Source organism: Zonotrichia leucophrys, chromosome 4 (genome assembly GCF_028769735.1).
Source record: "Zonotrichia leucophrys gambelii isolate GWCS_2022_RI chromosome 4, RI_Zleu_2.0, whole genome shotgun sequence".
Classification (NCBI taxonomy): Eukaryota; Metazoa; Chordata; class Aves; order Passeriformes; family Passerellidae; genus Zonotrichia; species Zonotrichia leucophrys.
This window is the reverse complement of record NC_088173.1, coordinates 1,838,938-1,854,505: the sequence shown is the minus strand read 5'-3', so window position 1 is coordinate 1,854,505 and position 15,568 is coordinate 1,838,938. Positions and strand designations below refer to the sequence as shown.

Here is a 15,568-nt window from a genome sequence, read left to right as displayed (position 1 = left end):
GGTGCATTAGGAAAGACAGAAAAGACAGAAAGATCAGAAAAAAACCAATGTTACCAAGAGACAATTACAGCTACACTTACTTGTACAAGGTCCTAATATAATAATTGTATTCCATACCACTTGAATCAATTACCTTATTTTTATATAGGGAGGTGAAGAATCAAGTTGGCTGAAATCAGCCAGTCAGTATCTGACTAACACTAAAGAAACCAGCCTGCTACCCCTCCCAAAATCCATCCAGATGTCTTGTCCATGCCACTTGTTCTCCTGCCTGCGTTTTAAAGCCAAATCCCATTTGCCATGGCTTTGCTGTGCTCAGCCTTGCCTCAGGCACCTGGAGCAGCTCTGCTCACCTCCCACTGCCATCACCCACCACCCTTTGGTGGCAGCACTCTCAAGTCCCACTCTCTGCTCCAGACCTGCCACCCTGCAGCCCCAGTGAAGCTCTGACTTGGGCAGGCTCCAGTCACAGCCTGAGCTTTCTCTCCTCTTCCAACCACAGCTAAATTGGTGACAGAACTGCTGCTGGCAGCTGAGTGATGCTTACAAAATCCTAAGTGACTGCAGATATGAAGAATGATTTATTTATGCCTTTAGTTCAACAGATAGCAAACAATCTGATTTCAGTAAGTGAAAATTTAGGATCCTTCCCCCCTAACAGAAACTGATTTAATGATAAGCCATTGTAAAAGTCAAATGCCTGGTGGATGAGGGGAAAGAATGATGACAAATGTATCAAAGAGACATTCAACAGCAGATAACAAACAAAATCTGATTCAGGACACCCCAGGAATGGTAAGACCTGTGAAGGTGCACAGGAGGATTATTCTGCATTCTCTCCATTCTCTGGCAGCAAGCACTGTCAGACAAGACACCATGCTGGCCAGACCTGTAGCACAGCAAGGCTTTGGGGTTTGCTTCAAACACCTCTCCTGAACACAGGCAGGAGTGACTGCAGCCCTGCAAAACATGTATTACAGCACTGAAGAGATATTATGATGTAAAGCACAGCAAGTGAACTATCAACACTTATCCCTTCCTTAATCCTCTTTTAAGTCCACATTATACCCAGTTAACGTCTGGTACAACCCAGTTTTTTAGAGGAACAGCAAACTGGATCAGTTCTACTTGGCAGCGTCATAACTCTTGCCAATGAGATTTCATTTATTTCAACGTACTGATTATTCTTCATCTGCTTAAGAAAACCATGAGCATTTTAAAGGCATAGAAAGGACACTACCAAGAGACTAAGCAAAGTACTGCCTGGTTGCTCACAGAAAAGGCTGTTCCATACTCTGGACACACCAGTGTCCAGAAATTAAGAAATAAACTGCTGTTTTGTAGAATGGAGTGTACAGACCCAAAATGCACCAAAATGCCATAAGCCCTGTAAGATATCAATTACTGCAAAACTGAAGTAAACCAAAGCATAGTCCAATAAAGCAGAACATACTATAGAAAAAAAATTGTGTATTCATCCTTTTTTTTTCATCAAAGCACTTGTTGTTAAGGATGCTCTAATACTGAAACAAACAGTCCAGGAAGATCTTGCAATCAGATGAATGATTACCCCGAACTACACCCAAGAATCCTCTTGGAGAGGATGAGCACATCCAAATACTTATGTTCAATACCAATACAGCCAAGAAATGCAGAAATGTCCCCTATCACAGCATGGCTGGGCCTGCTGTGCTCCAGCTGGGCTGGCCCAAGGTCACTGATGGTCCCTGTCCATGGTCACCAAAGTCTGACACCCAAGTGGAGGTGAACAGGAAACTCTTCTAATAGAAAGGAAGTTCTTATTTTCATTTTTAAATAAGCCCCAAACTACAAGGGCTTTTGTAGCAGGAGAGCATGAGCTCTAAGCAAAGTATACAAAAATGGTGTTTTTTAACAGATTAAAGGCAAGAGTTTTCTTCCTAGCACTGGAGCAAGGAGAATGCAAAATTAGCATGCCCAAGAATGGGCCAGAAAATAATCAGTAATATACAACACATTTCCAGGTTCATTAGCATAGCAACATTCAAGCAGATATCAGAGCCTATTATTATTGGTTTTGAGGAGAAAAAAAAAGTCTTTTGCCATCAGTTATATAAAATTTCATTTCAAAGACTTCTGATTCAGTAGCTTGAAAACAGGTAATGTTTGATGAGCAAAAGGGAAAAGCCTGGGAGGTTCCTACTCCAAATATAGCTATGGTTTAGTGTGAAGCAGCAGTGAAACATGTCTTAGTGGGGGAGGAATGAATAAAGACCACCAGTTAGTTTTATTAACTATAAAGTTAAAGGATGAACAAACTAAATAGTATCTTTTCCTGATCTAGAAGCTGGAGTGTTTTGCTTAAGAAATGGACAAATATCTGGATTTTTCATGCCATAATCACACATCTCTAGTGACACTGAACAGAATGCAGTTGTACATCCTAACACAGACTTGCCTGCCAGGGAATTCTCAGGATTATATGAGACACTGACAGATAAAGTGGTTCCTGATTATCTGCAACAGTCATCAACAGGGAAAGTTGTAAAGACTTCCTATGCAGAAAGTTCCTTAATTTTACTAAGTGTAACAAAGTACCAAATAAAAACCAACACGAGTAAAGACAAGGTGATAATAATTTAAGTTCAAATATCCCCATTAAGGCAGCCAACACTTGATCTGGCCAATTGAGTAACTTTGCAGACTATCAATTCATTTTACCAAGCATTCTGTCCTTGGCATTAATATTCACAAACACCTAAATTATCTTTTCCCGGCCTCATCTGCATTATTCTAGTACACTCCACACTCTTGAGATTGGAAATGCTTTAATGAAGAAAAAAATACACATAAACAAGTCAGCGATATCACACGCCAGCCCTTGGTGCTCCTCTGAAAAGCTACTGGACTGGACATAATTTCAGAGAACCTTTAAATCTTCATGTCAATTATCAGGATATTAAAAAGTGAAAGCTGAGAAAGAACAAGGATTCCAAGAAGAGTTACATGACTATTGTGACTATCCTGATATTCAGACTTGTTAAAAATTGTGATATTACTCTCAAATACAGATAAACCAGCTTTTAGATATGAAATAATTTAGAAGCCGGAGAAACAGAAGTTGCAGAAGCTGAACAACAGTCAAGAGTAAAGGGTTCATGAGAAGCTCCAAGAGCAAAAGCTCTGCACATGAATACAGCCAGCATGCTGACTCAACCCTTATTTATATTGGTATCTAGTGCACAGCACATCTATGTTCCATAGCTATAGTACGTAACAGAAATCATTAAAAAGCAGATTTGCTGCAGAACACCAAATGAGAGACATCAACCAGCTGTGAAACCAGCAGGTGAGTGGTTCATGCACCATCTTGTGCACACACATTTGGATGGGGTGGGTTGGAAATCCTGTGACTGCAGAACACACCAGCCCTCTCCACCATGCTCAGCCAGAGGGAATCACACAGTCAAGGGCTAAACGCAGGAAATGACCTATGGAGATGGAAGGAAGAAGAGAGACAATGCTGAGTCTAAGAAAAGATTATTCATGCAACTTGAGAATTCACACTTGCTTTGCTTGTAAAGACAAGCAAGAGACAGAAACATGCAGAGCAGTTACACTCTACTCCTAACCCAAACACCCACAAGAAGCTGACAAGGCTGTGGTTGAAGTCACTCAGTTTAGCCCTCAAAAGGTGAAGTGTGATATAACTTCATATTACGGACAAGATATTAAGATAAAGATATATTTGGCAATAGACACTCATCCTATTAAACCAAAATTAGGTACTCCCTATCCAAGCATTTTCACAGAAAGTGCTTATGAACAAAACTGTTTCTCTTCTGAACTGTACTACTGCCAAAATAAACTTCGTAAGACCCCAGGTTAAATCCTCATTAGCCAATATAATTAACAGTCTTCTTATATGAATAATGAGGAAAATACAAATAAAATCGACATGAGGTTTCAATAATTTCAGTGACACTTCTACTGTAATTTTAATCTGTTTTATGTAATAACACTGACTTCCAGTGATTTCCTTATTAAGTAAAATCATACCATTACAGAATCTGAGTAACCTGCAATACAGGTTCTCTGAAGGCTTTTCTTCTTCAGCAAGTCATGTTATTAAAACTTATCACTGGGCTTTAAGTAAACATAACACTATTTTCATAGCTCAGTAAAAACTAGTCCTAAAGTAAATTGTTGGTGGCAAGCAAGCTGACAATCTGAGGGTGGGGAGGCTTAATCTAGAAAGCTCCACTAGCTTGCCTGTAGGTTATGAAGCAAGTGAACCATGAAAGGCTCAAATCCCCAAAATTATTCCTCTCCCCACACCCCCAAGATCTCAAATCTGAATTGAGTGATATCCTTTAAGACCTTCGATACTAAGTCAAAATGCCAATGGAGGTTTCAACAGGAACTGAAATTATTTCCAATTTCACTTTTTCCAGTTGAAGTCTTTGTTTTCACAGAAGTTCAGTCTATGGAGAGGAATTACAGAAGGATAAATTGCAGGCATACACAGGACTTGTTCAAAAGTACCAATACTTTCTTTTAGCAATAATTACGAGTTACGAGTGAGGTCAGGGTACATGGGGAGGCTGTCCCTATCTCACCCATTTGGGAGATATCCTAAATGACAAGATATCAAGATATCCAAGATGACAAGTGCCTACTACGTTCCTGCTAAAACTCAAGTCTAAGATATTTAGCAAACAAAATTTTTCCCCAAAGGATTTTTGTAAGATGTGTAAGATTTTTGTAAGATTAAGTATTTACAGACTTATCACAGGGGTGGGGGAAGAAGGATAATCAATCACTTGTACACAGAGCTGTATTTCAAAATGAGGCATACTAGTAGTCTGAGAAAGTTTAAGGCATCTTTTCCTCCACAGTTTGAAAAAGTGTTCATCATGCATTGCCAGCTTCTGGAAGAGCAAGTGCATGGATGACTTGTAGAAGTCTGTGCAAAAAAGGTACATAATTAAGTGTTTGTTTTGTTTTTGTTTCCCAGACATACACAAAGCCTTCAAAAACAGAGCAGGGAGGAAGGAAATCAGACAGCACTGGACAATGGAGAATTGAAAGAAAATCAGTTCTCCCTCTACTTCAGTTCTGTAAGACTGAAGTCCTCTGAAAATTAAGTAAAATCACCACCTCTGGTAGATTTACACTGAACTGATTATTTACCCACTGCATTTACTTTTCCTTTGGATCCTCAGTGCCAAAATAAAACAATTCTACTGTAGCACAGTAATCAGAACAGACTGAAGTCTAAATAGCTATTTAAAATTCACAAACCCATCAAACCTGGACTGACAAAAATCTAGACTCAGAAACACAGCCATCTGAAACTACATTATCTACACTGCAAAGAAAGCTACACAAAACTCCCCAGTGAAAGTTTTTTCCTCAGTAGTACCTTAAAAAGACAACTTTGATGTTGTACTTTGAAAAGAACACAGATGCTGATACTCTGTAATGAGTTTTAAGGAAGCAACATCTATATTCTGTGCCATTCCTCCCACGCATTCGTCAATAGCACACTTGGTTTTCTTTTAGCTGAATCAACCTAAACTACATCCTTCAGGAAATGAGCACCTCTTAGGAAATAAGGAGTTCACAGGTTATAGTGCCACAACATGAAAATGTTAGCACACACAAAAAAACATGATCTCTACAGGAATTGGGAAGAATTCACAATCCAAAATTAAAAAGATGAAACTTTGATGAGTATCCTGTTATTAGACAGAACAACCTACATTCACTAAATTTTTAAAATGGAAGTTAAAGCAAGGTTGTACTCAATAAGTTTCTCTTATCTACTCCACTTTATCGAACAAAGTCAAATCCTTGGCTGTTAATCTGAACGATGCCAACTTTAACTACTTATTCCATGAAACTCACAGATGGGTATATTCATCCCTGCCTCAACCACTGCCACAGAATTCACCTCCCCTGCTTCTTTATTTTGAAAAGTCTCATGTGACAACTGATCACTATCAAAAAATACCCTAAGGAAAAAAAATTAAGAAATAAACAGTTGTTTTGTAGAATGGAGTGTACAGACCCTACCAGAAGTCCCTGCTGTGTTCTGTAGATACTTTTGAGTTGAATTCCACCATTAAAACGAAACCTACATAAGCTGGAATTAAGAAATGTATCTAAGTGCTGCCTAGCACATGATCTCATGAAATTTGTCTTGACAAAGGCCAAAGACCTTCCTGAACTAACCACTGTTGGGTGCTTTTTCCATAAGACATGATCTGGCACAGCCCCTCTTTAAAAACTGCAAGTAGCAAATCATCTCTAAGAGAATTAATCTAGGTTCAGAATCAAACATCAAGTAGTGCTTTTCATCATCACTCTTCTTTTGTTATGTATTCAGATGCTTTTAGCTGATGAGCCACTTTCTCCTTATATTCCAAGAAATTGGAAAGGGTTAGAGAACAGGTCCTTGGAAGACAATTACATCATCCTTCCTACAAAATACTCACAAGAACTGGTAATTCTGGAAGAAATCCCTGCCAGATACCCAATAACCTCCCACTTGACACCACTGTGAAGAGATTGTGAAGGACCAAGATAGTCTTTTTTTCTTTTCTTTTTAATTCACAGAATATTGTGCACCCAGACAGAGGCCAGCAGCACAGCCATCCTAGAGGTCACTCTACCTAAGCCACATGACATTTGGCAAGGCTGCCATGAATACTGTTTGCAGTATATGAACAAGTACTGGGTTTTGTCAGGCTCAGAGCTCTGATTATCCCTCTCTACATCGCTATATTCCCTACAAGTTTTATCAATATAATTTCATGTTTTCTTCCAACGCAACATAAAAAGAAAAACAGCACTACCACAATTCCCTATAACCCACTAGCAAACCCATTACTGAAGGTTTTCCATGACAAAAAGCTGTAAGATCCATGTCACCTGGGAACAAAAATACTCCTACTGCATTTGAAATCTAACAAGCTGAAGTCTCCCTTTTTCAAAAGCAGTGAACAGCAGGTGCAGTGCTGTCCCACCCTGAGGACAGAAGTGCCCAGCTCTCTCCATGGCCCTGCCCACATCCCTTCTCAAGAAGATGCACATGTCCAAGCAAGGGTTAATAACACCATAGTGAATCCTACTGCAGTCCCTGGTGGTTTTTTAATTCCTTCCAGCAGAGATTACTACAGCAGAAAGCAACAGATCCCTGATGCCATGAAAAGTACCTATGCTTGCAAATCCCAACTTGTCATTTGATCTTCCTTTGAACCTAAAACCATCTGTCTTATCTTAGAAAAATTTTAGAAGCATTAGAATCACAATTTCTGTCATGCTTGCATTTATAAACATATACTAGAAAAAATACCTAACATCTACCATACAGAAATATATATTGTACTGCAAGAAATAAAAGATTTTGTCCTTGGGGAGCAGGAGGAGGAAGAGAAACCTAAACTTACACTTTTGCCCAACTGTGAAGCTTTACTTTGCAAACTGCAGCACCACTGTTTGTACAAATGGCAGCTGCAGCTGATGAGCCACTCCTCATAGCATCATAGAGGAAAAATTCAGTTCCACAGTAAAATAATTTTGATCATTAAAAATTTTAAAAAATACACATTTAAGTTCAAGAGAGTAAGTTAAAACATAACTTAGCATAGAAATATAGCCTACTTAGGCTAATAAATAATGACACTTCAGCAAAGAAGTGGTGAAGATGGCACATTTTGAAGTAAACATTAAATACCAGTCAGAAAGCTGCAAACCGTAACATAAGCTTGTGTTCATCTTATGTCTTCATTTTTCTTGAAGAAAATGTTTTTAAACAGAACAAAATCAAACCAGCTACAATACACATGAGGCTATCAGCTCATAAACTGTGCGAAACCAAGACAATGCCTATACTTGTGCAACCAATTACTTGGCTAAATAAGACCATTATTCAGATTAAAGCCAGTAGAATTAATATCCTTTTCTTCTTTGTACTTTGCTTTGCACTGATCTGAGGTACTGCATGTAAATTAAGACTACGTTACTAGAAATTGGTTATTTCTAAAGAAGTATAATCATGCACGTGTATATTTAATTATTTGTATTGATGATTCTGTAATGTCTTGTCTTTCACTATATTCAATTCATTATTCATAGTTTACATTTCCAACTGTCAGAATTTTTCAATTCCTATCACCAAATCCAAAAATTGCACGTCCTAAAGGTGCATTGACACTGACAAGTGTCTCGTTCTGCATTTGCAGCCAAAGAGGCTTTCTCAGATTAATCCTCTATCAGGACTGGGAAGTCAAAGGGGATTTTGTTATACCAATGGCTGATGCTCATCACTACAAGTGTGGAAAGGAAACATGATTGCAAGGTGCATGTGGGATCTCAGCACCTCAGGACTGAGGTGCTGAGCCACCGAGAGCACCCTTGGGGGGCTCGGGAGTCCTGGAATGTTCCAGAAGTGTCTGGTGGCTGGACTTTGATCCTACACAGGAGACGACACCTGTATGAGGACAGGAGGGTTTCACCGGGGTGAATGGTGAAGGGATTGGTTAATTAGAGAGTGAGACACAGGGTTTAGGATTTATGTACAGGGGGGTTTAGAGAAGTAAGATGGAGGAATTGGGGTGTGTCCTGTCCTCCTTCTTCTTCTTCTTCTCCTCCATCCTCTATGGTGATGGTGGCACTTTGGGATTGGTCATTACTAAAAGTGCACTGGGCAATAAGAATAAATGGTATTGGGAAAAATGATAAATATTGTACACGTAACAATGGGTATAAAGATACGTGGCTGCCCGGAGGGCAGCACAGTGTGCTCATGGCTGGCTGCTGAGCAGAGCTCTGTTGGGCCGAAAGAAAATCTTTTAGATAAACAATTAATAAACATAAAACCGAAAGAAGAACTGAAGCCTCTTCTCGTCCTTCGATACGCGGGCTGCCCCAAGGCCACCCCGGGCCTTTCCAGGCCCTTCAAACAGCCCAAAACCCGACAGGTGCATCACACTGTTTTCTAGAGGAAGGAGGCATTAGCGCTGCCTCACAGCCCTCTGGAGGAGACCTCGTTTGGTCAGCCACCCTCCAGCAATGCCTAAGTGGAACAGACACGGGGACAGCCAAACTGGGCTGTCAGCAAGAACCCTGCCTTGTTTAGCTTAGCAAAGCAATTCAGGTCTCTGCAAGGGTACTGGGGATGGGCAGAAAACAACAATTGAACCAAGGACAGGGAAGCAGAGTCAAGTGTCCTGGAATACACTCAAACTGAAGGACAGGACTATCAGCCACAGCATGAAGCAGAACTGAAGACATGGACAGTGAAGATCTATTTCAAATGAAGCTGAATCAGCTAGCGAAAGGCATTTTACATATTTCTACAGATAAACAGAATCAAAACAGCTGCCCCAATCCCTTCACATTTTTATCACCATTCACATGAAAAAGCTTTGCAGCCTCCCAAATACATCTGCAACTCAATTGTAGTATCAGAGCTGCCTTTGTCTTCTGAGTGCTTTTTTTCAGCAGCAGGGGAGAGGAAGGGAAATTTGTCCACAAGAGTTTTTACAAAGCTCTTACATATCCTTTAAAACTGAATTTAAAATAAAATAAAAATTACAAAAAAGAATAGTATTTTGTGTAAAGGTATGAACAATTTGCAAGGTAAAGCAAACTTGAAAACCTGAAATCAAAATAAAATCATAGGGGAAGGAAATCAGGTCTTTCACTGGTGGATGTGCAGGAACTCATTGTATTTCATGGCTTTCAGCACAGCATTAAAGGCTATCCCCGAGCTGAAAGCAAAATGGCAGCAAGTATACAAAATAACAGAACTAACTTAAGTGCAGACAAGCTTGGACTTGAGTGAAAACACACTTGTATCTGTAATACTTGCATGTGCAGCTACCAAGAACCCAGGCTTTCCAGTAAAAAAGGGGAGGGAAGGAAATTGTGTTCTAATTACACACATTACAAATTCTTTAGAAGCACATACCCCTTCCCACATGCAATACTTCCCTTCTTTGTAGCTAAATATGACACAGCAGAACACAGCCAATCCACCTCCTACCAGGATTCTGTCTTTTCTGTTCTAGGAATATGTTCAACATTTTCCCAGTGATTTTGCAGCCACGTGCTAAAAAAGGCACCAAAAGCTAATAATGAACACGATTCAAGCATTCATTCCCCAAGGACAATGAGCAAAGTGCTCTGAGCAGGTAGTTAAAACACCCCAAAATTCTCTCAACTAGCCCTGACAGGTAACAACCATGCATATAAAATCTTTTCCTAGTCAGAGTTAGAGCTTTAATCTGTTGTTTCAACTTCAATACTGAACATGTAAAATTAATAGGATTACACAAAACCAACCCAACTCCAAGATGTGCCTTATGAACAGTAGAAAGCATTCATCCAAAGGCAAGTTTAAGATGTGTAAGACAACATGTAGGAATTACCTACCTGACTGTGTAATTTCCATGCTACAATTGCAGATGCCCTGCTCCAGGAATTATGTTACAAGAAAATGGCCTCACTTGTTAACTGTTAAAGGGTTAAACATACATCCTTCTGACAGAAAAATCTCAAAGCATTAAGTAAAGCCACATTCTGGACATGGGAGAGGCCATTTTCCAACTATTCACCAGTGTAATTTCTAAAACCAGCCATGTTTTTCCCTCAACAGAAAAAAAGAAATGTCAGGCAAATTACATATGCTGTACTAGGATATGACACTGACAGTACAAGCCAGAGAAATTCTCTATTTCTAAGCCATTTCAATTCTGCAAAAACCAGCATCAGTAAGAAGCAGAGTCCGAGTTTTAATAGTTAAGAGCAATCAGCAAAATGACAGAGGATGCAGCAAGTTAGCCTTAACATCAGAACTGCACTGAAAGGCTGTGTTTCTAATAAATCATTACAAAGTTAATAAAACTCCAAGTTAAGCTAATAGCCACACAAGATTAGTCCTTCTACTTCATTATCCTCAAACTGCCAAGCTCTCAATGCTCACCATACCCTCATATCACATCACTTAGTAGTTTCTCCTGGCCACATGAAATACACTGCTGAAACACAACACGTGGTTTGCTTCAAGCACCACCATGGGAGGGAGCAGACATTTACTGAATTAAATGAGGAAACATGTGAAGCTTGAAGTTTTTTGACCCAAATTTACTGCTGCAACTCAAGAATCAGAGATCAGAGTGGCCAAGGAGTCTGTTCAGCTACCCCTCACCAAAATGCAAAGGTGTAAACGGCAGGAAGATAATGATTTCAACACACATCGAAGGAACTAAAAAAGGAAATGGCATCTCCAAAACTTTCATCTGGAATGTTCCCTGATCCAAGGATGAAAAGGTTACAATGATACAGTAAGACAAATTTATGTCTTGGACTGGATTTGTAGGAATATTTGCCTGTATTTCTATACTGAGGGAGATTACAAGGAAAACATACAGGGCCCATAGTTCTACATTACAGATTCTTAGAAACAGGTTTCGAGATTTGGATTGTGGGGTTTGTTCTGGGGGGGGTGAGGCATTAAGGAGAAGCAGGAGGCAGCTGAACCAAGACATCTGCGACTGTTAAGTCTTTAAGGCAGTTCAATGGGAGACTGCAAAAGACAAAGCCAAGTAAACAGCTGTACCAGACAAAACACCATAAAGAACCAGCTGTATCCTGGCCCTACTTGGGTGCATACGGCTCCAGATGTTCTTTGCCTCTTTCAAACCCAAGAAAATAAAAGCTACTCAAATGTCAATCACCACACTGGCTACCCTTCATGGAAACTACTAACAACAACTCAGAACAAACAGGAAGCTCCCAATCAGCTCTCCACACCCCAACACTGTCAGGAACAAACTCTCCTTGCAGACAACCCCACAAATTTGAAAATGCTATCAAAGGACAGCTTTGGCTTCTCTGACCATGTGATGAGGGTCTGCTGGTAGGTGACAATGTACATTACAAGGAATTCACATACAAAAAAAGCCTTCCCTGGTTGTCAGCTTGAGGGAAGACTGTTTTTCACCAGGATGATGAGCAAAACAAAAGATGATGCACCAGAGCAAGAGCCTCAAAGTAAGCACAAGTAATTATTCACAAAAGTAAATTTCATAAATCCAAGTAACCAATCCATCAGTCTTAGACAAATGCACACTAATGTATAAAGCACAAGAAAAGGAGTTAGAATTCTCTGAATGGGAATAACACAATGATCTACTCCATAAGAATCCTTTTCCCACTGGAACACTAACAGAAAAAGGATCCAGTCAGTTCACCAAAAAACACAACAAACACCTAAACATGCAAACAAAAACCCAAACCAAACAAATGCTGAGGACTGTTATGCCCAACACCCAAAGGATACAAGCATCACAAATGCAGAGAGGTATCCTGCCAGTCTGCAAATAATAAAAAGAGGAAAGCACATGAGTGGTATCAATGTGCAAGCTTACCACAGACCATCAAAAAAAGGCTAACAGACAAATATCCTTTCTGAAAGGGGAAAGAAAAACCTGTAATACTTTTTGCTACAAAGAGATAAGAATCTAGGCATCTACTGGGAATGGATCAAGGAACGTTCATTTTTAAAACACAGAAAGCAACTCAAGACACTTCCTTTAGCTGTAGCAGCAAGAAAAAAGTATTTGACAGTAAACAATAAGAGTTTCACTGGAAATGAACCATCAATTCAATGGTTACTGAAGAGGGAAAGGAAGGAAGAATAGCAAGAGACAGATTTCACATCACTAAGAGCTCACAGAGACAAGTCTATGGGAAGGAAGAGTTAATTCTCAAATGACACAATAGAAACAAACAAATTCAAGAAAACCAAGCACAGCAAGAGAATAATGACTCAGAAAAAGCACATATGAATGCAGCAGCAAGCATAACAATGGCAAGAGAATAAGAGGGACAAATATAAAAGGCTAAAGGCACAAAACGAAAGAATTCTTACTAAACATCTTGAGGCTACTAAGAAATCATTCTATCAGTATACCACTACTACTAGAATTTCTCCATTACTGAATGAAGAGAGAAAACATATTGATGAAGAACAATCCTCAAAGAGATCAACTACAAGCACGTGACCAGCACAATTAGCACAAGTAAATGAGTAAAAATATCCATCCAGAATCAACTGACTATTGGAAAGAGCCATACTTATATTTTTTCCAAGTAGGCTAGATCTGATAGCATTCAAGAAACTTGCTCAGGAAATCCTTTGAGCCACCTCAAAATCAATAATCCTATATTTGAAAACTAATGGAGGATGTCTTAGATAATTAGTTTAGAAAGAGGTGAACTATTTAAACCCTTTATTTAAAACAAAGAAACAACCTCATTCCTCAAAGAAAACCCAACCCTTCACAAAAAGAAATAAACAGACAAAAAAACACCCCCCAAAAAACCTCCAAAAACTGAAGGAGAAATAAAGGATAGTGAAGGTAGAAACACCTGAGGAATAGACTGTCATCAGTTCCCAGAAAAGTTAAATATACCCAAACAATCTTTTTAGGCACTTAGATGATATGGAGAGAAGGAACAGCCACCTTGGTTATGTCAAACTAGTAAAATTTACTTCAATGAAAGATTTACACAGGGGAGGAAGAATAAATGTCATGATTTACTTGATTAATGTCTTTGACAGCCTTAAGTACTGAAACTTTCTCATGACCAAATTAAATAGCAGGATCTTGACAATTACCACAAATTTCCAAATAGTCCTAAGTGACTATATGCAAAAGAGGAGTCAACAAGGTCAGGCTGATGGAAAGAGTGAATGCTACCTTGGGATGCATAGCTTATGTGACACAGGACATAATCCTTTCACCTAATACTGCTCCTCAGTCTCAGAGGGACAACTGCAACTCACTCTGAGCACAGGTCTTGGAGCCAGACAGGAACAGCTGGAGAAAAGCCACAACAGAACTACCACCAGACACAGACAATATTATTATTAATATTACTATTATTATTATTTCCTGCCAGGAAAGGCTGAGAGAACTGGGGACACCAACCTTACTCACCAAAACACTGAGGAGAGAGAAAGAAGAGTCACTTCTCTCCATCCACAGCAAACAGAATAAGCAACAAAATGTTTGAACTGCAGCAAGGGAGAATTCTATGCAATAGAAAATTAACAGCAAAGTAGTTAAGAGTCAAAATAGGCTGCTTGGTGAGGTTGTGGAGTCTCCATCAAAGAGGTCATTTTAAGAGCAAGTTAAACAAACAAGCAACAAAAAGTAGAATCAGTTCTGTCTCCACTGGGCAGAAGACAGATGAATGAGATAAAAATAAGCATGGAAAAAACCTTGAAGTTAAGACTTTAGAGCACCGATAAGAGATTCTGGAATATTATAATCAACTTTGGTGTCAGATTTAAGGAGATGGTTTACAAAGATGGCTGCTTGAATTTTTGTCTACTTCCTAGAGTGCAATTAAAAACCCCAAAACAACAATGACCAAAAAAACCCCAAACAAACAAACACAAACAAAAACAAACAAAACCCAAAACCCACACCATAAAATTATCTTAAAGAAAATCAATTGTATTCCTCCAACAAATCATCTCCTTTTAATATGTATCAAGGTATATATTTACAAATACTAATGTGCTTTAATATTTTAAAAGAAGATTAAAAACTCAAGAATTAGTGGAGTCTACCTGATATGATTCACAGAGGGAAAAACCAAAGACAAAAAGCTCAACTCCCCTGGAAGCTACACAGCTCCTGATACCCTGTGGTGGTCAGACTACCAGCCTGCTCAGTGCCTGCTCACAGTTACCCACACACATGCTCTCTCTCACAAGCGCTCAAATGAAAGAGAGATTAGGAAAATGGAAAAATAAGAAAGTCTAATTAGAAGGATAAATCCCCCCCCACAGTGGGACACAGACATCCTTTCTGCCTCTCCCAGCCCTGTTCATGGCAGTATTGTGGAGCTGGAAGCCTAACCAGTGTAATTTCCAACTAGCTCAGGAGGTCTGAGCACAAGGACTGGTTTTCCATAAAGAGGCGCTACCAAGATTCTTCCTGTTCAATAGTGTCAGTCAAATTTTGCTTAAGAGGAAAAGAATCCCAAGAGCCTATTGGAAGGGCAGGCACAACATGTGCCAGAAAGATATCTTCCAGTGATCCTCTCACGCTTTAACAACAGGGATTTGTGCTCCACTAAACTCCAGTAAAGTCCACTAAGCAGAAACACCTACGAAAGAAATAATCATCAGACCTAAAACCTTTCTGATCATGTACTAACTTTCATTAACAGATTACTGCTAGAGCTATGCAAACTCTCTCATGTCACAAACACCACTATGCAACAGTCATTTTGGTGAAAAAATTAAGACAAGGACAACTTCTAGTCATAAATAAAGTCTTAAAAGCATTAATAAAGGCAGTCCATTGCATCAACTATTTCTTGCTGATCATGAGTTAATACCAACACGAAAAAAAATTTGCCTGTAACTTTGAAAAGTTAAACTACTCAAGCACACTATACAAAGAATATATTTGTGGCAGAAGTGTCAGAGACAAGACAATGCATGCAAAATAAAACAGTGAAGACTAATTTCCTGCTATAAAAAAGAAGGAAATACATG

General features: G+C 39.2%; 1 protein-coding gene across 1 annotated transcript in view; it reads right to left on the bottom strand.

Annotated features, from left to right (window-relative positions):
* The window catches only part of FAM193A (family with sequence similarity 193 member A), a 78,154-nt gene that overhangs the window by 49,608 nt on the left and 12,978 nt on the right, over window positions 1-15,568 (bottom strand). The window lies entirely within an intron of this gene.